Source organism: Notamacropus eugenii, chromosome 2 (assembly GCF_028372415.1).
Source record: "Notamacropus eugenii isolate mMacEug1 chromosome 2, mMacEug1.pri_v2, whole genome shotgun sequence".
NCBI lineage: Eukaryota > Metazoa > Chordata > Mammalia > Diprotodontia > Macropodidae > Notamacropus > Notamacropus eugenii.
This window is the reverse complement of record NC_092873.1, coordinates 254,691,223-254,718,456: the sequence shown is the minus strand read 5'-3', so window position 1 is coordinate 254,718,456 and position 27,234 is coordinate 254,691,223. Positions and strand designations below refer to the sequence as shown.

Sequence of the window (27,234 nt, the reverse complement as noted above, 5' to 3'; positions counted from 1 at the left end):
CTTATTTATTTAATGTTTATTTTCATTCATATCAGATGCTAGCTTTAGTTCAAGGCAGGGGTGGGGAATTTGCAGCCATATGTGGTCCTGTAGGTCCTCAAGTGCAGCACTTGATTCAGTCAGAGGGCGGCATTTAAGGACCTAGAGGATTATATATGGTTTCCAGGCTGCAGGTTCACTAACCCTGCCTTAAGGGAAGTGTTAAGTATATACCTAGTTATACTGCTCTCTTGTCCCCATAATTTTTAGCCAAAAGTAAACTGAAGGGAGACCAAGACCTTGAGTTTAGAAGTCTGAGACCTGATTCTGCTTTTTTGACTTTCTGTTGTACGGCTTGGTCTTGTGACCTGGCCAAGGGGAGAATATTTCCACCTCTACCTATTTTATCTTGATGTTATCAGGATGGTGATTTTGAATTGCCGTTTGATAGACTGAATACTATACAAAGTTAGGTATAATGTGTATATCTGTATACACACATGTATGTATGCATGTATAGACATATAGGTATATGCATGTGGTATGCACACACGTATGGTGTGTGTGTGTATGCATATCACACAGTGGCATACTACTATGCATGTATACATATATGTGTAGAGTTTGTATATAGAAACATATGTATGCATATCCACAATACGTGTCTTTATATGCAGCACACATATACATGTACACATGTGTGGATGTGTATATCTACATGTCATTATCTGTATCTTTGTGTGTGCGCATACATGTGTACATGTGTGCCTATACACACAATGGAAAGCAAGTTAAGAGAGGCTAGCCAGCTTCCTTTTTGTCTGTACCCCCAATGCTTGCTCAGCACAGTGTTTGGCATGTAGTAGGTGATGAACTAATGATTATTGGACTAAGATGAAATGATTTATTACTAAGAGCATTTAAGGGAGAATGAGAATAATGATTATTATTTTTGTGAGGAGAAATTGAGGTGATATTTGTCATGTGTCTTGCAAACATTAAAGCAACTTATAAATGCTGCCCTCAGGATTGTTATTACAATTATTATAATGGTTGACTGTTAGTTTTTTTGAGGATAGTAATTGTTGGTCCTTAATAGTTTAAATTCTTACATGTGCTCTGATTTATTTTCTTTTGTATTAGAAATTTTGTTTGCGATCTGGGACTGAAACCCAGGAAGTCAGCTTTGAGGTCTCTAGATCTCTGCTTTGTATAGTAAATCCAAACCAGCGTTTGATGGAAACGAGTAGTGTATGGTTTCTAGACGAGATTAATAGGGGTAATCTATAAAACAACTGGAAAACAATACGGACCTCATCTGTAAACATCCTTTAAAAACAAACATATATGTACACACATGCACATGTGTACACATATGTGTGTATATATGTGCGTTTGTGTATATATTCCAAGATAGTCTTGAATGAACCAAAGAAAACAGGAATTCTAGATTAGCCAAGATGTATTATTAGGATTTCAAACTTAAATAATCTTAACATATTTTAATAGCCTGTGTGCGCTTGGGAGAAAAATTCATAGAGGGCATCATGGCCCCAGAATTACATACCAAGAAGGATGGGCCAGAAGTGGCTCAAAGATCCTTAAAAGGAAAGAAGATCTCTCCCTTTCATCTTACCCATTTTAGTTCTCAGGAAAATCTAGAGAAATGAGAGGGTAAGACATGAGCCTGATTTTTCTCTGACATTTTGTTAAAAATGAATCCAATCTAATGGCCCTTGAGAATTCTTCCCACCCCCATCTCCCACAGAAAGCCCTTTCCTTTTAGGTTTCTCAGAAGCAGCAAGTCCACTGAGCATCTTGGAATTTTTATTATGATTCCCAAGTTACCCTAACAATATTTTCCAGACACCAATGCCTCTTAGTAATGGCTTGTTTGTTCTTTCCTACCGCATGAAATAGACTTAAAAGAACATGGTAGCAGAAAAGAAGGCAGTTGCAGAGTTAGAAAAATACCTTGAAGTAAATGGAGAGTAATGTGAAGGAAGATTCCAGAAATCTTACCTAGACCAGTGATGAACTCTAGGCTGTAGTCTGGAGATTCAGCTAGGAAATGGCACTAAAAAAACCCACCCTTGAAATCTGGTGCAGATATTCAGTTTAGTTTAACTTTGTTCCCCTCCCCTAGGGTAGAGGAGTAAACTGTTTACCTAGGGTTTAATTATGCCGTCTGGAAGATGAGTCATTGTGTATCTCGGAGAATCAGCTGCATTAATGACTAGAAGCCAACTTTTCAAGAAAAGAGACAAAATATGCTGTTACGGGTTTTAGGTCCACCTTTGCCAGTAACTGTGACTTTGGATAAATCACTCAACCCCTCTGACCTTGGTGTTCTCTTTGGACTTAAAGTCAAAAGATCAGAGTTCATGATAGTTTGGTTTCTTACCACTCCTTTGGCTATGGACAAATTCACGTATAAAATGAAGATAATTGTAACATGTACCAAGTTTTTCTCTAATTTTGAAGTGTATCTCTTATAAAGCCACCATTCTTGAAGACCACCAAAATCAACTAATTTTCCTTACTCAGCTAAGATCCTTTAGCATGAGTATCTAAGGGAAATACCACATTTCTAGTCAGAGAATTCAGGGCTTGACAAGATGCCTAATGGAGCAAGTGTAGAGTCTAGAGCCATTGCATGGGGCTTCAAAACCTTTCACACTGGAACTCCACGCTGTATAATCACTTTTCCTTCTGGATAGAGTCACGGATTTAGGAAACTAGGATTTTAAGAGATGAATGAGTCAAGTGAATTGTAGTACAATTTCACCAACAAATTGAATCCAAACTGCTGAAAGTGAGGTTGCTATTGCCAGAGTTTTTGTTTCAGCACAGAAAAGATTTTTCACTTTCCTATAATGAAGAAAATAATGAGTGATGACAGTATTCTAACTTAAGAAGTTATGAACCTGAATGGCGTTGGTGATATCTTTCTGTTGCTCCAGATCATTTTCTAGCACTGAAGTGTGCTTGTCATCTTAAGGATGCAGCTGGCCACTCATCTAGACCTGCCTATCCCCCGAGACTCATGTCTTTCCATAAACCTGCCACAAGTCATCCTCTATCCCAGCATGCTGAGACCATTCCTGTGTATCACAAGATGTAGCATGGGTAGTAGTGGTGCCCAGACTATCTTTTTTTTTTTGCACTGAATGTGGTGAGTTTATTGATGGTACACAATACAGAACTCTAGGCTTCTCCTCCCTACTACAGGGGTGTTTGGGGACAAGAATGTGAATGGGACATGGTATCCCTAGTATGGGAACATAAGTTAGGAATGTAGGCTCCCCAGTGGTGGAACTCCTTTTTTGGCTGGGGATGAAGATCCATGGCTTTACACTTTACTCCTTGTAACCATACTCATTGTCATACCAAGAAGTGAGCTTGACAAAATGGTCATTGAGGACAATACCAGAGCCAGCATCAAAGGTGGAAGAGTGGGTGTTGCTGTTAAAGTCACAGGATACAACCTCCTCTGGTAGCCCAAGATGCCCTTCAAGGATCCCTCTGATGCCTGCTTCACCACTTTCTTGATATCATCATATTTGGCAGTTTTCTGCAGGTGGTGGGTCAGATCCATAATAGATACACTAGAATAAGAAACACAGAAGGCCATGCCTGTGAGCTTTCCATTCAGCTCAGGTATGACCTTGCCTATACCCTTAGCAGCACCAGTGGAAGCAGAGATGATGTTTTGGGCAGCACCATGCCCACCAACCACAGCTTACCAGAGGGACCATCTACTCTCTTCTGGGTAGCAGTAATGGCATGAACTGTTGTCATGAGTCCTTCCACAATGCCAAAGTTGTCATGAATGACCTTGGCCAAAGTGGCCAAGCAGGGTAGTGCAGGAAGCATTACTGATGATCTTAAGGGAATTATCATGTTTCTCATGGTTCACTCCCATCTCAAACACTGGGGCATCAGCAGAAGGGGCAGAGATGATGACCCTCTTGGCTCCATCCTTCAAGTGAACCCCAGGCTTTTCCATGGTGGTAAAGACTCCAGTATACTCTACAACATCCTTGGCTCCAGTATCTCCCCCTTTGATGTTGGTGGAATCCCTCTCCTGGAAGATGGTAACAGCTTTTTCATTGATCACCAACTTCCCATTCTCAGCCTTGACAGTGCCCTTGAACTTGCCATGGGTGGAGTCATATTGAAACAATAAACCATGTAGTTGAGGTCAATGAAGGGGTCATTGATGGCCATGACATCTATTCCTCCTGAGGTGAATGCTACTCTGGTCACCAGGTACCCAATATGGCCAAATCTGTTGACTCCGACCTTCACCATCCTGTTTCAGAGATGTGACTGAAGCAGCAGATCTTGGCACTGAGCTTGGGAGAAAAGCTGAAAGCCATGCCCAGGCTATCTTGAGGTCATGTAATTCTCAGTGATGAGTGTTTTTCTAGTCATAAATTTCTCTGATGGCATCCTTTACCCTTTTCCTGCATGGTATCCTCATTGAATAATAGCTCTTCCTGTAGTAACTTAAGGTTTATAGCACTGTACATATTATCTCATTTGGTCCTCAAAACAAACCTGTGAAGTAGGTGCCATTATTGTTCCTACTTTATAGATGGGGGAACTGGGGCCAGGAATTTTAGTGATTTGCCAAAGTTTGGACTCAAACTTAGTTCTTCCTGATTGCAAATCTGAGCTCTATCCACGATATTATCTGGGAAGATGAGTGAGTGTTGATAGCCAAACTTTTCCTTCCCCCAACTCTAAAGATTATTCCTTTATTTAAAAAAGTTTTCCTGGTTAAAATAAGACATTTGATTCTACTGCCAGACATCTCCCATTTTAGTATAATCTGTTAAAGGAAAAGAAGATTCAGTATGTATTATTCCACTTCAGTGACTTTTACATCCTATCAAGGCATTCATCAGAAAATTAAGGTCTACACAGTGTGGGCATCTTAATAATAGCCATCTACCTGCCACAGATTGCATATTGCCTCTCCTTTTTCATTTCTTACTTTTGTTCTGGTAAAAAATATGAATATCAGTGCTACCATTTCTTCTGGAGAAAGTGTGACAATCCATCTGCTGCCTTAAGGCTCCACTCAGTCTCTCTGATTGCCTCCTGCAGTTTCCATCCCTGACAATCACTTCCTTATGTGGGTTGTATCCCCTATTAGAATATGAGGTCCTCAGGGATACAGTTGATTGGAGGGAACAATTTACAAAGAATTCTGATAAAGGTCTGATATCCAGGATATCTAGGTAACTGATACAAATAGATAAGAATAAAAACCATTCTCCAATAGAGAGCCAAATGATATAAATAGGCAGTTTTCAAAGGAAAAAATGCAAAATACAAAAATCTACAAGAAAAATGCTTCAACTCAATGATAATAAGAAATATAAATTAAACCAATTATGATGTGTTCTACCCATTAGATTGACAAAGATGATAAAAAAGGAAAAGGAAAATTCTTGTAGTGACTGTTTGTTGTTGGTGTTTGTCCTTTGTTCTCAAAGAGGACTGGTGACATCAGGAGGGTGATGTCTTGACTTGCAAGTGAATTGGACTTAAGTGAGACAGAGCTGTGCAAAGTCACCAGCCTCACTCTTTCCCCCAGAGCCATCTGGGACAAGTGGCCGGGTAAGATCCGGACAACTGGAGATGGCCCCTTGGAGGGGCTATAGGACACTAATGTACGGCTGGTGGAGCTTTTATTTGGTTCAGTCATTCTGGAAAACAATTTAGAATAATATTAAACTGTGATGTGACAATGCCACTACTAGGCCTATACCCACAAAGAAATAAAAGACACGGAAATGACTTGTGTATATAAAAACATAAAAGAACATACTACTTTTTGTGGTAGCAAACAGCCAGGAACAAAGTAAATACCCCTAAGCTGATGAGTGACAGAACAGTGATAGCAGTAACAGGAGCATTTATATAGCACCTGAAGGTTTGCAAGGCACTTTACAAAAACTGTTGTATATCAGCCTCACAATAGCTCTGGATGGAAGGTACTAATCATTATTCTCATTTTATAGATCGATCAATCAAACATTTATTACATAAAGAAATGAAGGATGAGAAAGGCTGTAACTTGGCCAGGGTCATACAGCTAGTTAGCTTCTGAGGCCAAATTAGAACTCAGTTCTTGCTGATTAAAAGTCCAGCATTCTAGCCACTGCACACTTAGCCATCATCGGTAAATGATGATTTGTGAATACAGTGCAGTGTTATTGTGCCTTAAGAAATGACAAAAGGGATATATTCAGAGAAATATAGAAAGATTTATATGACCTAATACAGACTGAAGTGAACAGAACCAGGAAAACAATTTATACAATAATTACAATGATGTAAAAGAAAACAGCCCTGAAGGCTTAAAAACTCTAAACAATACAGTAACCAATTATGATTTTAGAAGAATCATAATGAATGATTTGGGAAAATCATGGGAAACATGAAGCCTAGAGGTGATGAGGGTCAGGTGGAAAATGAGATATTGTGTTTTTAGATGCAGCCAATGTATGGATTTATTTTGCTTTAGTATCTGTTACAAAAGATCTGGATTTGGTGGTGGGATGGGGTGGGTAGGGTGTGTGCAGTGAAGGATGTACAAGGGGAAGAGTTGTGTTGAGAGAACAAAAGGAAAATAAAAAGAGAAAAAATCAACTAAACATTTTAGTAATATAGAAAGGGAACAAAAGGAAATTCATAAGGAATCGCAAATAAGCAGGGCACTGTTTCAGGATATTATGTTAAAATTACCACCCAATTTTTAAAAAAGGACAGGATTTCATATCTTTTTTCAGTTCCTAGCACAGTACCTGGTACATAGTAGATGATCCGTTCTTGTTGGTTGATTGAAGTGGGAATAGAGCTAGAGAATGGAAACTTCCATTATGTGGTTATGCTTTCTTGTTTCAAAAAGAAAAAAAGAACAAGAAAATTAGTGAGTCTGTGTATGTGTCTAAGTGAGTGACTTGGGTGAGAAATTGGGAGACAGAGTTATTCTTTTCATAGGAATTGTAAACTGTCACAACTGGAAGAGACCAGAACTCTGTCCTCGACTTTCTTCATTCTCTTCTCTATATTCTTTATTGATGACTTCATCTGTTCCATGAATTCAAACACGATTTCTGTCCACCTCAAAGTGCCATGGATTTGGAGTCAAAAGGTTCAAATTGTGCCTTGCTACTTACTTACTGTGTAAGTAATGCTCACGTTACTCACATGGTCAAGTTGTGGTCAAGTCATTTAACCTCTGTAGGTCTCAATTTTCCTCATTAGATAAATGAGGGGATTGAACTATTTGACCTCAGAGGTACCTTCTACCTCTTCGTCTATGAGCCTATGATTCCTAAATTTATACATCCAGCTCTAATCCATTTCCTGAACTCCAGAATCATATTTCCAGTTGTATCCTGGGCATCTTTATCTAGATGTCCTACTGTCATCTCAATCACTGTGTCCAAAATAGGATTTGTTATATTTCTCTTAACCCCATGTTTCCTCCTAATGTCCTGGTCCTATTGAAGGTACTATCATCTTCCCAGTCACTCAAGTTTGTAGCTTCTGCATCATCCTTGTTTTTTTCCCTCCTTCACCCTGTCATATCCGAAAGGTTACCAGATCCTATTGATTTCATCTCTATATCTTGGATCCTTTCTCAGTCTACTCACTTGGGTGCTATTATGGTTCAGACTCCTGGCAGCTCTTTCCTAGATGAGCATTAACAGCCTACCAGCTCGCTGGTCAACCTCTCCCTGTTTCTTTTCTCTCCCCTCTTCATTCTCTCTACCATACCCCTGGGATCTTCCCAAGGCAGAAGTCTAATTATGTCTTCTTTTCACAAATCTTCAGTGGCTCCCAAGCACCAACAGGAAAAATTATTAGCTCTTTAGCATATTTTAAGCTTTCTACAAACTGGTACCAATCTGTCTTTTCAAACTGATTTTATTTCATCACTCCTCACATACACAGCTGAAATAGACTTGCTCCTCACTTCTGCACCTTGAAATCGTAAGCTTCTTTCTGGTTTAGGTGCCATCTCCTATTTAAAATCTTTCATATTGTCCTTTCCCTCCTCAAATTACTTTGTACTGATACCTGTTTACGTGGTATCGAGAACATAGACATATCAGGTTGGTTTTGGTTTTGTTTTGGTTCATCTCCAGTGTATCTATATTGTTTTGTACATAGTAGGTCCCTAATGAATATTTGTGGAAATTGAATTATTGTTATTAAATCAGCATTTATGAAATTATTCCTCAATGGGTTTTCCCAGGCAGGAACACTTTTCAGCAGTAATTCTCTTAGCCTTAGACCTTTTCTCTCTCTCAATTTAAAAAAAGAAAAAGCTTCTGCACTTCTCTCCTCTAAATGTTACACAATTAATGTAAATTAATTCAATATGCTCAGTAAACATACCAGTTGCTGGCTCTGTAACTAATTAAAGGTGTAGGACATGTCATTTTATTCTCTTTTCCTTGACCTCCTTTTGGACTTTTGTCTCTTTTAGTGATAATCAAGTCAAGACAGCAACTAGGAATGCCTGCCCACCCTGTAAACACTTCTCCTACCTTCCCTGGTGTTTGCATTAATCTGTCAAGACAGACATAAATACAGGGCACTATCTCTACAAACTTTAGTGTTGTTACAGGACCCCAGAGTACATGTCTGTTTTTCTTTAATTTTTTGTAAAGGTCTGGAAAAATAGGAACCCTCTAATTATCTACTGAATAGCCAGCTAACAAAAGGGAGCATTTCAAGGCCAAGCAGTTATTTGTCCTTGACTCTGTCAAACCTGACCCAAAGATACCACCAGAGAGCCAGAACAATCCAGGCTGCGGCTTTCAGTTAATCTTTGGCCTCTTTGGAAACTCCCAGGGATTGTGGGATCTGTCTTTCAAGGGCCAGCTTCAGATTTAGCAGATACAAGTAACTGACTCATTCATTTTACACAGCCACATGACTCCTTTCTCTCCTCATGAACTTTTATACATAAAAAGTTCAATGATAATGGATTGTAGCCTTTAATGAGCTTTTAGGGCATTTTTCCTTCTGAGGCCTTGGGTGACCATTGTAGACCCGTGCTGAGTTAGTTAGCAAGGAGTTTCATTCTGGGAACAAACTGCTCATCCTTCTGAGATAACTGACCTGGTCCAGGAATTGTTTTCTGTGGTTAGTAAAGCCCTGGGGAATACCGATTTATATGTCATTGAGGGCATAAGATGAGTAATACCTACAGAAGCTATTAAGTGATCCTAACAGGTCTAAGGCATAGAAGAGCAAAGGAAAAATGAGAGAATAAAAAGAATGCAGCCAGAACAGATGAGGGAACAGTAAAGAGATGGGAAAACTAAGTGAAAGTTGAATGTACTAGAGATTAATGCCCCTGATCACTAGCTGTGGCATAGGTTGCCTCCCTCTGATATAACTCATTGTGGTACTAATTAACAAGAAAGCAACCTGGCAGATAGGGTAGGGTACTTTCCTAGGTACTGTAAGTGGAACAAAGAAATAGATAGTTCTTTGCCCTAGTTGAGTTTATAATTTAGGAGGGGAACATAGATTTAGAACTTAGAGGGACATTAGAGACCACCTAGTCCATTCTCTTTATTTTATGGAAACTGAAGGAAGTGAATGAATCAATGCGTAAAGCATGCATTAAGCACTTGGTACGTATACAGTAGGGCAGCTAGGTGGCTAAGTGGATAGAGTGCTTGGCCTGGAATCAGGGAGGCTCCTCTTCCTGAGTTCAAATTCATCCTCAGACACTTACTAGCTTCGTGACTGTGAGCAAGTCACTTAACCCTGTTTGCCACAGTTTCCTCATCTGTCAAATGAACTGGAAAAGTAAACAACAAACCACTCCAGGATCTTTGCCAAGCAAACGCCAAATGGGGTCACAGAGTCTGACAGGACTGAAAATTGACTAGACAACTACAACAAAATGTATGAAGCAGTGTGCTAAACTCTGGGAATATTAAAAGAAAGTTAAGATAGTTTCTTATCTCCTGGAGCTTCCATTCTAATGGGGGAGATAATATATGTGAAAAGTTTCATTAACAAGTAAGATGGTAAATCTTACCTAAGGACTCACGGCCCTTAGGGTGCAGCTTTAAAGTCAGTGCCTCATATTTAATGTTATTTTGAACGATAAAATCAAATTTGTTTCTCATTTTGAACAGTTTGAGAGTGCCAAGGACTTTGATGGCAAGAGTTTTTTTTTTCCTTGTTTCTCAGGGGATGTGGCTGTAGCACTTGGCAGGCTGCATCTCTGAAGGGCTTGCTTCCCAGGACGATGTCCTAGGATGCTGCCTAGGAAGTACTGCTATTCCCAAGGCTCTTGGGTTCATGGTACTGGGCTGTCTCCATCAGAATCTGAGAGGAGTGGTGGTCAACGTGGTGGTGGTGATGGTTTTACACACCTGGAAGACATAACTTCTTTTCTCTCTTTCAGGTACCTTGCCACCTCAATGAAGCTGACTTGTCTGTCTTGTGAGTGGCAGTTGGTGGGGATAGTTGGCCCCTTTTCCTTAGATGCTATTTTTTCATGACTGGAAAAAGGGTCAGTTTTCTGAGAGGTGCTGCCACTGTCAGGGTTCTTGAACTTCCCCATCTGCCTCTTGGTCGCAGTTCATTAGCACCTGGTGGTGAGGAAGGCAAGTCACTTTTCCACAATAATTTCTCCCTCTAATAATGCCTGCTAGGGCTGGGCTGGAAGCAATTTTGGTGGTTTGGGTGGCTTTGCTTTTCCCAAGGCTATAGAGTTCAAGGTACTAAACTGTCTCCATTAAGGTCTGAGTGGTCAAGGTGGTGGAAGTAGTTTGACTTGCCTGATGCATACTCCTTCCTCTTTCCTCCTTGAGGGTGCCTTGCTGTGTCATCTAGCTTGCCTGCTGTATGAATGGTAGGTAGTTGATTTCTGGTGTGGTTGACTGGCCCCTTCTTCACAGGAGTACTACCTAGAATGATGGCTGTGAGAATACAAACAGCCTGGACAATGTCGGACTTGTTCACAGGATGTCATACTTTCCAGTTAAGCCAACGCAGGTGGGAGAGAAGCAGGTAGCCCAACAATACTGCTGGGTTTTAAACTCAGATTTTCCCACCCCAAATTTTTCATTCTTTCCAGGATATTATTTTGTCTCCTAAATTCCTGACATAAGTGTTTTTACCTTGCAATATTTAGCAGCTCTTTGTAAAAGGCTGTCATTTACGTTATTGGACTGAATTCTGGTACCAGTAGAATATAAGTTCCTTGAGATTAGGCTTTGATTCATTTTTGGTTCAGGGTGCTCATTACGTAGCAGAGTGGTGGATGGTCAGTATATTGTATGCTTTCTTGAACGATCTTTATCATTTGGGAATTTTTTTCAAATGGGAAAGGCAGATTATTTTAAGATTAATCTATGTGGGGAAACAGCCCCTTTCTGAGAAGGAAAAATGTACTTTAGGAAATTATTGATTTGATCCTTTAAAAAATCTTGCTACATAAAATCCTAGAAATAAGAAGAGTCAGATATTCCTTTCTGTCCTCCAAACTTCTTTATCCATAAATGGCTGATGAATCAGCTGTGTAATACACAATGCCAGACTTCAAAATTCATTAAGTTCTTCTAAGAGAGACATAAGGGAGGGGAGAATCTTATTCCAACCAAAGATCATATACATTAATCACTAATACCTTAAAGTATTCTTTATGAAAAGTGCTGAGTATTCTTGAATTGCTGTAGTTTATGCTATCCTTAAAAAGCTGAAAGTCCCAGATATCATTTCCAAAGACCAAGAAATTTCATAAAATAAGACTTAACATTTAAGATTGGCAATAAAGAAGAATGATCTCTTGGCAACTATAGTAAATATCAGAGCTGTGAAAACCTAAAGCTACCACATATTTCCCTCAATTGAAAGAATGAACTTGTGAGTGACATGCAGCCTATAGTATCACTGTCTTAAAGTTTATTATGGGTAAAAAGGAATATCCCCTCTTAGTCAGAAATCAATCTCAATAGCTAGGAACCCCCTACTGAAACCTGCATGAAATACTGTACTTATGGAAATGACACAGGTTCAAACAGGTTCAGTCAGAAATTAGAAGAATTAGATTGCAGAATTTGTCCAAATAGGGCAGGTGAGTGAGATTGCAATGTTAGAAAGTTTTCTACTAGTTCTCCCAAAGTAACCTATTTTTTCTCCCCTCCTGTCATTTTGAAAATTGAAAGATTCTGTGATTGACAGATTTGAGGAGTAGAGGCTGAGGTGAGGACAGATAGTGTGATCAGGGGGTTGGCAGGAAAGGGAAGAATTCACAGGCGGTTGGGAAGGTAGGGCTTCTAGCAAGACACTAGGGAGAACAGCTTTCTCCTTGGAGTGCTAGCCTTAGGATCCACTCTCGTTTCTCATCAGCGCAGGGAGGCAGCCCTCTCAAACCTTTTATGTATAACCTTGTTTTTGTTGTTTGGTATTTGAAGAAGGCTCTCAGGATCCTTTCAGCTACACATTTGAAGGCTCTTTCAGGTATTTTGTCTCTTCCTTTCCCATGCCCTTTTCCTCTAGCTGCAGAGAAGAGAATCCACCACAGCAGCCCTCTATTATGGAGAACGTATTTTTTTTTTCTCTACTGGGTTCCCCCCATCTTCATCCCCAAAGGGGAAAACATAAAAGAAAAACAAAATATTGTAACAAATAAACTTGGTTAAGCAAAACAACTTCTCATATTAATTATGTCCAAAGCTGTGTAACTCATTCTGAATACTGCATCCATCATTCTCATTAAGAAGGCAGGTAGCATTTTTTCATTTTTAATCCTCTTCATTTGTGATTATGGGCAGTAGATGGAACACTGGACCTGGAATCAAATAGACTCAAGTTCAAATTTGACCTCAGACATTTACTAAGCTGCGTGACCCTAGGCAAGTTACTTAACCCTGTTTGCCTCAGTTTCCTCATCTGTCAAATAACCTGGAAAAATAGATAGCAAAGCACTCTAGTACTGTCTTTGCCAAGAAAACCCCAAATGGAATCATGAAGAGTTGCACATGACCAAAACAACTGAATAATCAACAACAGCAATCCGCGTTTAATCATTGCGTGGATCAAAGTTCTTAAGTCTTTGAGAAACTGTTAGTTTTTGCAGTATTGATGTTACAGTCCAAATTGTTCTCCTGGTCCTACTCACTTTACTCTGTATGAGTTCATGTAAGTCTTCTCGAGTTTCTCTAAAACACCTCTGTTCGTTTCTTACTGCATCATAGTATTCTATTACATTCACGTACTCAAGTCTGTTTCAGCCATTGCTGGATAGGGTCATTCTTGGGTGAGGAGTAGAAGGAAAAAAAAGAGAGCCTTTACTGAAATATGAATTTTAAGTGAAATTATCCTAGAGGAGAAATTTGGGAACCTCTGGGACACAGAAAATCTCTATGAGATCATATGAAGAAGGAAATGAAAATTCATTGTTTGTTTGTTGATTTCCATGAATCAAAGTAGTGATATTTATTGTAATTTAAGTAAAAAATCTATGTTCTAATTCCTCTTCTACTGCAAACTTCCTTGGCAAGTCCCTTCCTCTCACTTTTCTTATCCCCTCTAACGAAGTAGGCAGATAGATTGCTAAGGTGCTTTTCAGTTCGCAAGTCCAATAATAATAACTAGAATTTTTATAGCCTTTTAAGATTTGCAAAGCATTTTGCAAATACTTAATTTTACTCTCATAATAACTCTAGCAAGTAGGTGCTATTATCCCCATTTTGCAGATGAAGAAACTGAAGCAATAACAGCTGTTAAATAATTTTCCCAGGATTACACAGCTAGTAAATAATTTGACTAAGGACTTCTTGATGCCAAGAATAATGCTCTATACATCACACCACTTAGATGCATTGATTTTATGGATCTATGATTTTAAACTTTTTTATACTTTCCCAGCCCTATCTATATAGAGAGAGGAATGGAGTCTTTGAACCTGTAAGCATCACTTGATTAGGGCATATTAATGATTGTGCATTTACATCAGATAGAGTTGAAGAATAGAGATTATGCATTTAATTCAATTCATTAAATATTTGAGTACCTGGTATATGATAGAAACTATGTATCATGAGCTATGGATACAAAAGAAATAGAAAGTCCTCATCTCACAGTTTTTATTCTAGTTTAAAAAATACTACAAGAGTCTTGAAGAATAATAGAACCTTTGGAGATAAATTATGGAGAGCCTTCAGAAAAATAGGACAATTAAAATGTTCTGAAAGAGGAGTGATATGGTAGAAATGGTATTTTAGGTGATTAGTTTAAGTGTGGTGGTGATGGATAACCAACTGGAAGCTATAAATACAATGGAACGAGAATTGAAAAGAAGAGATGTATACAAGATGGTCTATGTTCTGTGCATTTTTGTATGCCTCTTTCTTTTCCCCCAGAGGGTGATCAGTTAGTCATTCAACAAGAATGTATTGAGCATTTAAGATGTCAGGCACCTTCTAGGTATTGGACATATTGTGACCAAAAAAAAAATAGGGGAAGAAACAATCACTAGTCCTAATCAACTTACATTCTATCGAATATAAAAGCTAGGATAGTTTGAAGCTAAAAGCTGTGATGAGATATAACTCCCTTCTCCGTAGCAGAGAACAAAGAATATTTTTTCTTAGTTTCCTCCTTTTCCTCTCTCCTACTGTTAAACATTAAATGGGAAAGATTATACAAGGTGCGGTGTTCTTTTTACCCAGAAACATAATTCCCTTTCTCACTCACTCTCTACTTTCTAACTAGACTCCCAAGGTATGCTTGCTATAGTTTGATAATGTTATTAGATTTCTTTTAATTATCTTTTTACTTTCACTGGGCATGCTCAGTCACTTTTGAATGGCTCTCACCAGTCCTTCCCTGTAAATTCTCCTACTGTAGATAGCTAACACGGAGTGCCTGGGGAGGGCTAGTCCCACTGTAGTTTGTTCTTATCCAAAATCATCCAGAATGTTGCATTCAGTTCTAGGTACCACAGTTTAAGAAGGACATTGATAAACTAGAGCATGTAAAATTTTCTTTTGGTTCTGCTCACTTCACTTGTTATCAGTTCATACAAGTCTTTTTTTAATTTTAAGAAAATCTTATAGTCATCCAAGATCTGTGTTCTCACCATCTAACTCCAACTACCCATCTCTAATTGAGAAAATAAGAAAAACAAAACCTATTCCAGACAAGTGTATCCAATCAAAGCAAATGTCCACATTGTCCATGTCCAAAAGGAATTTGTCCCATTCCATCTTGAGTGTTTCACTTCTCTATCAGGAAATGGATAGTTTCATCATTAGTCCTCTGGAATGTTGGTTATTCAGCATAGTAGTATTCCATTTTACTTATATATCTTGGTCATCTATTTATAGATGATTATTTATCTATCATGAACATATATTTATATTTTTATACAATATGTTGTACATTATATTGTATATTTTACAACTAGTTCATCTATTCTGTCAGATTATGAGTACTCCCTCAGATTCCCAGATTCCTCAGATTATCATTCTTTGTTACCTCAAAAAAAAACCCATAAATATTTTTGTACATCCTTAGAGTTTCTTTTGCTTAGGACAAATTCCTTCCTTAATCTACCCCACTTCTAATTTTCCCTCCCCCCCTTCTCTCTTAAAACTCCTATTTACCTGTTCAGTGAAATATATTTGGTACCCAACTCGGTGTATGTGTGTGTATTTATTCTTCCTTCTTTTGACCAGTTCAGATGAGAGTGAGATCCAAGCATCAGCTCTTTCCCTCACCCCCTCCTCCTTGTTTGTATAGGTAGCTACTTGTACACCCTGATTATGTGAGATTTTTTTCCCTAGCCTTCCTTCCTTCATCCCTACCAGGGTACTCCTCTTCCCTTCTCATGTTCTTAAGATAATCAGGCCATAACTGAACCATTCCCAGGCCTTCTTTAATTGAACTCCCTCTGTAAACCCTGAAGACAGTAGGATAGAAGGGACATATATCATCTCCCCATAGTTGAATATAAGCAATTTATCCTTGTTTAGTCCTTTGTCATTGTTCATCTGCACATAGTGGTTATTTGTTTCTCTTCACTTCTGTATTGAAAATTCAAAATTTCTCCATAGCTCTGGTCTTTTCATGAGGACTTCTTAGAAGTGCTCTATTTCATTGAAGGTCTATTTTTTCCTCTGTAGTATTTTACTCAGTTTTTCTGGGTAAATTATTCTTGGCTTTAAGCTCATAGCATTTGCCTCCTGGAATATCCTATTCCAAGTTCTTTACTGCTTTATAGTGGTAGCTGTGAAATCGGCCTACTGTGGCTCCTCAGTATTTGAATTATTTCTCTCTGGCTTTCTCAGAATTTTTTCTTTGACCTAGATGCTCTAGGTTTTGGCTATGATGTTTCTGAGAGTTTTCATTTTAGGTCTTTTTTTCGAGAAGTGACTAATGAATCCTTTTTCTATTTCCATTTTTCCTTTTGGTTCTGAGAGATCTGGGCAGAGTTCTTGTAAGATTTCTTGAAATATCATGTCTAAGCCCTTTTCTTGGTCATGGTATTCAAATAATTCAATGATTCTTGCATTTTTGTCTCCTCTGTTTTCCAAGTCATTTGTTTTTGCTATGAAACCCTTTATATTATTGTCTTCTGTTTTTCAACCTTTTGACTTTGTTTTAATATTTTTTTTGTTGTTTCATGATGTCATTGACTTCTCTTCGATCCATTCAAATTTTCTAGGAGTTTATGGTTTGGACAACATTTTGTACCTCTTGTACCTAGCTGTTCATTCTCTTTCCAGTTCTTTTTTTTCCCCAAATCTCATTTCTTTTCCAAGTTTTTTTCTCAAGTGCACTCATTCCACTTGTTAAAACATTAAAAACATTTTTTTTAAACTCTTGCTTCATTTCTTTCAGGAACTCTAGCTGAGTTTGAGCCTTAACTGTGTTTTCCTCTGATACTTTGTTTGTAGATGTTTTGGAGAAAATTCTTCTGTTCTGTGTTTATGTCTTAAGTGTCCCTGCCCCCAAAATAGCTCATCATGGTGGGATTCTTCCCCCCACCCCAGTTTTTCTGCTTACTTCCTGATTATGGACCTGATATTGGGGCTAGACTATGCCATACCTCTGGAGGGAATGTCTGGGCTAGTGTTTTTCCTGCTTTCTTGGAGTGCTATGTAATGTTGTTTCAGGAACTTAGGGACAGACTGGGGACCTTCAAGCTTTCAGTATCTACCAAGTTGTCTGATCCAGAGCAAAGCCTGATTGCTGCCCATCCTTATATGAGCTCTGCAAGTTTCTGACCTGGGTTTGGGTCTGAGCAAGTGTAGATCACTTGCTGGATTCAGCCTCTGTCAGCTAGCTGGAAACCTCTGTAGGTGCAAAGTGATAGAAGTTAGACTCCCCTTTGTCTGGTTTCCTCTTCCGGTTATTCTTCTAATGACTGAACTAGGTGCTGGAAGTGAGACTTAGCTTGGGGTCTGAGGTGTACTATTGTTGCTTGCTTTTGAACTTCCTTCTTTCACCGTTTACAGCCCAAAGCCTCTGCTCCCCTGGGATTCCCCTGAGCTAGTCCCCTTCTCACTCTGCCTTAAATCTGTGACCTGGAACTGGGTAATGGGCAACAATACTGCCAATTGCTATCTGTAGTGACCTGGTATGGGTTTGGTAGATTGCCAGGCTGGTTTCTTCCAGGGCACCGTAGTAGGTGTTCCTGGCCTGCAAGGACATTTCTGTCAGTCTCCCTATCCTGAACTGGGCCAGACAAATAACTCACTGTGACTTTTCTGGATTTGCCCATCAGGAGTCAGTCTGGTAGATTTTTCTAGATCTCTTTGGAGTGGAGCTTCCCATACTCTTTCCTATAGCTTTGACATCTTGGCTTTGCCTTCCTCAGTTCATACAAGTCTTTCCATATCTCTTTGAAATCATCTGTTTCTTCATCTTCTTTACAGCACTGTAATATCCCATTACATTCTTATGGCACAGCTTGTTCAACCATTCCCCAGTTGATGGGCATCCTCCTTAGTTTCTAAAGTTTTTGCTATCACAGATAGAGCTGCTATGTCTTTACAGATACACGACTTTTTCCTTTCCTTCCTCTCTTTTCGGTGTAGGCTTAGAAGTGAGGTAGATGGGGAGAGAGGAAGAAAATAGATTTCTGCTCATTTTTCAAAATTAATTTTAAAAATTCATTGGAGAGTCTTTAGAGGAGTAGTACAGTTAGGAATGTGAAGGGACTTGAGTCCATATCATGTAAGGATTTATGGAAATAGCTGAGAACTTTTTCCCTGAAAAAGAGACTTGAGGGACATGATAACTTTAATATGGCCAAGTTTCTAGTGAGAAGCCATGTTTGTGAGCCTTCACATGCATCTTAGCATCATGGAATAAATAAGTAGGCTTTGAAGACTGAAAATTTCTGGCATTAAAAATATATGTACTTGAGAACTTTTGAGCCACAGAAACTTTGGAATATTACTAAATTGTAGAGAGATTTTAATATACATTAGTGGAAGGAACATCCACCATTTATTTATTGAAAAGAACATTTTTTAAAAAATTAAAATGTTCAGATGTGCATTCTTCTCCTTCCTTCTTTTCTCTCCCCTCCTTGAGAACATAAGAAAAACAAAACTCCTCTTACAAACATGTATAATCTGAAGGAAGTATGTGCCACCTTGGGCAAATCACTTACTGTCCCTGGGTCTTAGTTTTCCTCTCTGTAAAATGAGACATTTGGCCTAAGTGGTCACTTGAAGTCCTTTCAAAGGGACTGTAAAGGGTACCAGAACTTTTCATCCTCTCCACCAATGATTCTTCCTGTATGTTTTATGTTCCCTAGTCTTTCTGTTTCTATCCCCAGTGATTAGCATGTTCTTGGTGCTAATAAACACTTAATAAGTACTTTTCCATGCAAATTAAAACAACCTCATATCTATCAGATTGGCTAATATGAAAAGAAAAATGAAAAATGTTGGAGGGGACTTAGGAAAACTGAGACCCTAATGCAGTGTTGGTTAAGTTATGAACTGATCTAACCCTTCTGGAGACTGCCCAAAGGGCTATAAAACTTCCTAAAAACTGCATACCCTTTGCTCCAGTAATCCCATCACTAAGGCTGTATTCCAAACAGATAGAAAAGGGGTGCGGGGGAAGAACCTATTTGTACAAAAATATAGCAGCTCTTTTTGTGATAGCTAAGAATTGGAAATTGAGGGGATGTCTATCAGTTGGGCAATGGCTGAACAAATTGTATATGATTGCAATTGAATACTATTGTACCATAAGAAATGACAGGACGGGTGATTTCAGAAAAATCTGGACTTAACGCGAACTGATACAAAGTGGAGTGAGTCGAACCATTGTACACAGTATCAGCAATATTACATGATGAAGAAGCTGTGAATATCTTAGAAATTCTCAGCAATACAATGATCCAAGACAGTCCCAAAGGACTTGTGATAAAAAATGTTATCTTCCTCCAGAGAAAGAACTCATGTTGTCTGAGTACAGACTGAAGGTGTCTCAAACACTTTTTCTTTTTTTCTTTCTTTCCCTTTCTTTTTTCTTCCTTTCCTTCCTCATTCCTCCCTTTTTGCACAAAATGACTAATATGGAAATGTTTTACATGATTACACATTTATAAGCTGTATCAGATCGCTTACTATCTCAGGGAGGGGGGAGGAGGGATAGAATTTGGAACTCAAAACTGAAAAAAAAGTTTAAGATTATTTTTGCGTGTAATTGGGGAAAAAGTAAAATCTTTTTATTAAAAAAAACAATTCAAGGGTCATATCCACATGAATTCAAGAAAGTGTGAAAAAAATAAATGCTTTTCCACGAACAAATGAATATTCACTCATTCATTCATCTTAACTCTAAAACGTGTGGTTCCCATTGACTACTGACAGTGATGCAATCACGTCTTTGGAAGTACTGAAGTGATATTAATAAGTTCCCCTTCCTGTACTCTCTCCTCCCTTCCTATACTCATTTCCTGTTGGGTTCCAGGTGGGGCTGTCTACTTTGCCTTCCCCTAGCCAGACAGAGGCTTTGCATATGTTATCAAATGAGACCATGTAGGGAAAGTATTTAGGAGACCTTAGAGTGCTTTCTGAATATCAGTTTGTTACACTCAGGAGCTTTGGAAACTTAGGACAGAGGTGCTCCATTACCCATTCTTGGGAGGCTTTTAAAGCATGTAGGGAAGCAGTCACACTGAGTTTCTTTCAAGAAAGAAGATTGTAGCGATTTTATAGCTTGTCATGATCTTCATTTAAGAGAAAGAAATAATCTATTTTAGGACTTTCTCTAAAACTGTTCAGTGTATTATTAGGTTCTGAGAAATTTTTAATAGAATAATTAGGGAGATTTCTAACTTTCTTCCTTTTTCTAGTATGTGCAACTAGTATATGAAACGGGAAATTAAAGACTGCAAATGTGATACTGAATTCAGTGAACAGATGCTTGGCTTAAAGCCCATTGCCTTGGCTGTTGATATGGTTTATAAATAAATTAATTCTTTGCAAAGGTGCCTATTTGTTTTTGGATTTTTTCCCCCCAGAAAGCATTGAATTACACTTGCAGCTTAAGTTACTCTTTTCAAATTGCATCACAAAATTTGACTTCAGAACATTGTATTAATGTGTGGTGCTTTTATTTCTGAGCCTACAGCTTGGGTTTCAGGGTGTGACTACAGAAGGTTAAGTTTCACTGTCAGAAGCAAAGTGAAATTCACTTGGATAAAACCATGTTCATAAATGAATGCAATACTTGGGGTTAGGGGATGGTTCCATTCCATAGACTTTCATTTTTTTCCTGCAACTTATGAGAACCAGTTGTCTGCAAAGTTTTTTTAAAGTCTTAAGTGCCCTGGTAATGATTTTAAAATGATTCATTTCAGTACAATGTAGTGGAAAGAACCCCGAATTGTAGGTTAGGAGTTGCCCTACTACCAATTGGCGTCATGATCTCAAGCAAGTCACATGTCATTTCTAGATCTCCACTTAGAGAATTCTAAAATTATATAATTTCCTATGTACATATGAACCAATTTGTACCTATTATGGCTTTTTAATTTGGTGTGATCATTTACATTTGTACAGTGCTTTAAAATAGTAAGTACTCGTGCTATGTGTATCTTGAAAGCTTTTTATGAATTTGATTTTTTTCATGCATTTTTGATTTGGCAAGCTCAATTTTGTCAGTCACAGTAAATTATAATTAGTAAGTATTAAGTGCATACAAAGTTCCACACCCTGTGCTGGGGATACAGGAAAGGGTAAAATATATCCCCTGCTCTCAAAGAATTCATATTCTAATGGGAGAGACAACATACAAACAACTATGTACCAAAGAAAGCTTTATGTGGGATAAATTGAAAACAGTCTACAGAGAACATGTCCTTTCAGCTGGGACTTGAAAGAAACCAGGGATGCCAGGAGGTAGTGATGAGGAAGGGGTAGTGTTCCAGGCATAGAGGGAGAGCCAACAAAAATGATTGGAGTCTAGAAATGGAGTATCTCATTCAAGGAACAGCCAGGAGGCCGATGTCATTGGACTGAAGAGTATGTGTTTGGTGTATGAGGTGTAAGAAGCCTGGAAGGAAACAAATTGTGAAAGGCTTTGAATGCCAGAGAATTTTATATTTGATTATGAAAGTAATAGGGAACCACTAAACTTTATTAAGTAGAGGGGTGAGGTGGTTGGACCTAGTGTTACAGGAATAAAACTTTGACAGCTAAATGGAGGATGAATTGCAATGAGGAGACACTTGGACAGGAAGAACAACCAGCAAGCTATCACAGTAGTCCAGGAGTATGGTGTTGAGGGCCTGTATCAGGGTAGTGGCAGTATGGAAGAAGAGAAGGGGGCATATGTCAGATAATATCAGGGTAAAATCAATAGGCCTTGGCAAGACATTTGAGGATGGTGATACCCTCAGTAGTAATAGGACCTGAAAAAAGAAAACAAACCAACTAAACAACAACAAAAGCTCTAAAGGAAGCAGTGGCCAAAACAGCTTAAGGTGTATTGACATGTAAATAGATTTGGGGGCAAAGGTGGGAAAAGGATTACATGTTGTTTGTCAAGACAGAGGACACAAGGAATCTATGACTAAAAGAATAAAAGCCTTATAGGGAAAATTAGTTAAGGGGAAAAGGAACTGAATTTGAAACATGGTGGATGATGCAGATCAGCAACAGACCACCAGCATTGTAAAGGAGCCGCTGAATCTCACCAGGCTCAACCTAGACAAGTGAATTTATGTAAAGATGAGAAATGACTGAGAACTATAAGGAAGACTGCATGCTTATTGTTAGCAATTAAACATAATTTTGGGAAATGTAGAGGAGACTGTGACAACTACAGAAATCGATGAAGAAACTTACGAGGAGATCTATAAATCAATCAAAAGGAACATTCCAATGCTGTTTGTTTGAGATGATAGGGTTATATTAGTAGCTCCTTCATTGAGAGCTGGCAGAAACCAAGACTTTATCTAAACTGTGTGTAAAATTGGAGACTCTGTACAATGGGCTCTGAGAGAGCAGCTGGTGTTCAAAAGAACAACCTGTGAAACTTTTTGATATTTAAAAATAATCAAGGAACCCTCCACCCATAAAAAGTGTTTATTTCCAGACAGTTTAATCTACCTGGCATTAACACTCATTCTTAAATTTTGGATACCAAACCTACCAATTAATGCAAGCATCATATGGTAGGACTTTGTGGTTTAATTTTTTAATTTTTAATTCAGTGATTTAATTTTGTCTCTTCATCTTGTAGGCAATTATATTTTAAAAATTAAATATAGCTTTTGTTTTTTTTAAAAAAAGGAAAAGAAAAATAGTTAAGATATGACACAGCATCAGCCATTCAGAAGGAAAACACTGGATTTAGGCAATCCTCTTACTAGAAGGGCCTTGAGGGAAGTAATGACTCAAGTAAGAAAGGAAAATGACCAAAATTTAATTGATGTTTGGAAAATAGAGATTACTCTGAAATTTTCTGGGTATGGAAGTATGTGAGAAATATAGCCCAGGAATAAAATTTGGAGAGAATGGCGTTTTAGGAAAGCAAGCAAACCTTGCAACCATACTGATGTGAAATTGTGACCAAGTAGGCAGCTGCTCTGGGATGTCTGTGGCCATTATTTGCTTCCAGAGATACTATCAAGGCATATGAGCAATCCTTTCACCCCTCAGCTGTCCACACAGAGGGTCAAGGCTTTGCCTGCAAACCCTCTGAATTAGCAGGGATTCCCCACCCCTCTCTTAGATCTATGTGGGAGCTTTAATAGCTACCCAGGCCTATTATGAAACAGGGATGTAGTAGATTTGGAAACAAGGGTGTGTAATGACTTGTATCTGTGTCTCATACATAGTTGAAATTAACCTTGTCCAACTAGGAGGGAACCTTGTCAGACCATCAGTAAGGGGATCCTTGAACAAATTCTTGCAAATGTTATCAGTTTGACTGGAATTAGATATAATTTTGGTTTATTCCCTCAAATCCCTATGACAGAGGAAGAAACAGTGAAGAAGTCGTTAACATCTGAACCGAGGCAGTGTTTTATTACAGTGACAGGTTGAGATAATTCTGAAAGAATCATTTTCATAGTCACTGTGAAGTTGTTTGTTGATGAAGTCAAGCACAAATATTCATTCTTGTATCTTCCATCCAATTTGCTGTATGTTTTTTTCATACTAATGAGCAGCCAACGAGGCAATATGGCAGCATATTGGGAAGAACGCTGAGTTCTAGTCATAGAATATGTTGAAAATTCCATTTCTCCTAAATACTTGTAGGACCATGAGTGAATCTTTCACTTTTGTGAACATCACTTTCCACTTTTATAAAATATAGGAGTTGGATTAAGTGATACCTAAAGGCCTTTCCAGCTCTGAATCCTATAATCTTGTGAACTCTGTCAAATATCAAGTATATTTATAAAGTGAAAAAACAAAATGACTTTTGGTAGACTTACTTCGTCCTTTATTAACTGTCTTCTTACTCTTGGTGCCAGTAGCAAGAATTATGGGATTAGAATGACTCATCTTTGCATGTGTGCAGGGCCAACTTCCAAGGCCTTTTGTTCCTTTCAGTGATGTTCTTTAAAGTAAACTACAAGCAAAACAGGAAGGAAAGGAACTCCTCAGTGGGGTCACTCAGAGTTAAGTCACTCAGACATTGCTCAGACTTTTGTGTACTATAGGCATGCTGGCTTTCATGTTTCCTCCCTCCTACTCCTTATGTGTCTTCGGTCAGGAAAGGAGACATTATGGAACCCTACTCTAATGTGATAGACCTGAGATACACATTCCGTCAAAGATGGAATCTGTAATTGTAGATGTCTTCAGTTAAATTGGGTTATATGGTTAGTAAACACTTATTGGGCATCCAAGTTTTTCACCTATTAAGAGTACTATGAACGATAGAAAGGAAGTAAAGATTAGTAAAGTAAAAGTAAAGTAAAAATCCTTAACATAAAGATCTTATAATTTTAGAACTAGTACATTTATCTATGTAAATGCATAGAATTACAAATTTTTAGTTGGAAGGAATCTCAAAGAACAGCTAGTCTAATTTATTCCTGAACAAGAAACTCCTTTGTAACATCCTGGACATGACATGGGATTGTTGACATGTCAGTATACACAATAACTGGGTATAAATATAGGTTTTAAAAATAATTTTATTACTCTCTTTTGTTTTTATCTCAGTTAATCAAATAAACATTTATTAAGCACCTACTTTGTGCTTGGCACTTTGCTATGTTACCTACATTTCTAGATGTATCCTTCCCGCTACTTTTCCCAAAGGTCAATACCTTGAAACAAAGACTTTTTAAAAATATATAATTTACTTATTTTTCAGTTCTTAAACTTCACTTCCTCAGGAATTTGAATTCAAAATTTTCTCCCCATCTCTCTCTACCACCCACCCCAGGACAGCATCTACTTAACCCTTCCTCCATTCTGTTCTCCCTTCTATTACCCACCTTCTTCCATCCTCCTTCCCCTCTATTTTCCTGTAGGGCAAAATAGATTTCTATACTCCATTGCCTGTATAGCCTAATTAACAGTTGCATGCTAAAACAATTTCTAACATTCATTTTTAAATCTTTGAGTCCCATATTCTCTCCCTCCCTCCCCTCCTACCCTCATTGAGAAAACAAGCAATTCAAAATAGGTCAGACATGTATAACAATGCAAAACACTTCCATAATATTTATATTGTAAAAGTCTAACCACATTTCCCCCTGTCCTATCCTGCCCTTTGTTTATTCCTTGACCTGTCATCCCACAATAGTGTTTGCTTCTGATTATCCCTTTTCCCCATTTGTTGTCTGCTATTATCTTCCCTCTCCTATCCCCTTCCCCCTTGCCTTCCTGCAGGGTAAAATAGATTTCTATATCCAGTGGAGTGTGTGTTATTCCCTCCTTAAGCCAAATCCCATGGCAGTAAGGCTCAATTGTTTCCTTTCATCTCCTCCCTCTTCCCCTCTTTTGTAGAAGCTCTTTCTTCCTTTTTGTATGTGACATGATTTTGTACTTTCTACCTCTCCCTTTCTCTTACTTGTAGTATGTTCCATTCAACAGTAAATTTTATTTTTTTAAGGTATTCTCCCTTCATATTCAGCTCATCTTGTGCCTTGTGTGTGTGTGTGTGTGTGTGTGTGTATGTATACACAAACATACATATATATATTACTCCTCTCTCCTGGCCTATGCTGTGGTCTGGGAGTGACCATGAGCACTTTTTTCTGCCCAGGATCTGCAAGTAGGATTCCCTCCCCACAGTTACCACCAGCTCCACCACACCAACCAACGATCCTCCTCACCCTTGACGGTCATTCAGGACTGAGACCCAGATCAGCTGCTCGATTCTACCAGGGTCTTTAGGCTAGATTCCTCCAAAGTCTTTAGGGTGAGGGCTCCAAAAGTAGACGTTGCTGGGGCAATGGCTGCTGCCACCCTGGGGCCAGGACTCACCCAGGTGAAAGAGCTTTCTTACTGTCCTTTGAAGCTGTCTTTGGCATTTGTGGGTTGAGAAATCTGGGAACTGCTGCTGACGGTGGGGCCCTGAAGCCTGTTCTGGGTCCTGTCCCTGCTGCACCATGGCCCACACTGAGCTGTGCTCTGCCCTGCACCAGGAGCCATAGATCTTTCCTGTCAGCCTTCTAGGCTGTCTCAGGCTGGAAATCTCTCTCACTCTGCTGTTTTGTGGCTTCTGCTGCTCTAAAATTTGTTTAAAGTCATTTTTACAGGTATTTTATGGGCTATGGGGGGAGAACTAGAGCAGGTCATCCTCTACTTTGCCGTCTTGGCTCCGCCCTAACAAAGAATTTTTTTAAAAAGTTGAGCAAACTTAACTAACATATGGAAAATGTCATTATGTCTAGCCCTTCCCATTCATGGTCCCTCAATTTTGTTGCAGTGTTTTGAAAGGGGAAGTTTCTTATTTCTTCTTTGGAGAAAAGCTTATTCATAATAATTTTGCAACAATCAGTTTCAGTTCTTTTGTTGTTGTTGTTATTTCCATTAATACTGTTACAATCATTATATATCTTGTTTTCTTGGTTTGTTGACTTCACTGCATCAATTCATGTCATTCTTCCCATATTTCTCTGTAGTCATTTCATTAATTATTTCTTACAACATAGTAAGATTTCATTACATTTATGTACCACAATTTGTTTAGAAACATGCAGTGCTTTTTTTAAAAAAAATAAGTGTGCAAGCTTAAGTGACACCTAGAAATAAGTACAAGACTCCCAGTTGAACCCTCTTATAGCTTTATTCACTTCTCATAGTTTCAGATTTCGTTGGGACCAGAGGCCAACCCATACCCAGACAATAATCTTCTCTATAGTATTCCTAGGAGGTGGTCATCTAACCTTTTCTGCAAGACCTTCATTTCTGGGGAAACTCATTTCCTCCTGAGGCCACGCATCGTGACAGCTTGGTGATACTCAATATTACCCAAAAATGATGAGCATTGAAATATTACTCAATTATTACAATCATGATTATGAGTATAATGGTATCTGCACTAAATACTCTGTACATATTTGATTACTAGAATATAGAACAGGGCTAGTAGCATATTTGGAGAATATTTGATTACCAGTCACTCTGAGGAAGATGTTACTGTATCTTGTTGTTACTGTAGAAGTTACTGTAGATGTTACTGTAGAAGCATAAAAATGATAGCTGTTTCTTTGAAATTTTAAGTCAAAAGTTTTTATTGAGGTTGATC

General features: G+C 38.4%; 1 protein-coding gene and 1 pseudogene across 1 annotated transcript in view; both read left to right on the top strand.

Annotated features, from left to right (window-relative positions):
- The window catches only part of AGPAT4 (1-acylglycerol-3-phosphate O-acyltransferase 4), a 183,777-nt gene that overhangs the window by 50,844 nt on the left and 105,699 nt on the right, over positions 1-27,234 (top strand). The window lies entirely within an intron of this gene.
- LOC140522361 (U6 snRNA-associated Sm-like protein LSm3 pseudogene) overlaps positions 1-27,234 on the top strand; it is a 50,938-nt pseudogene continuing 23,704 nt past the window's right edge.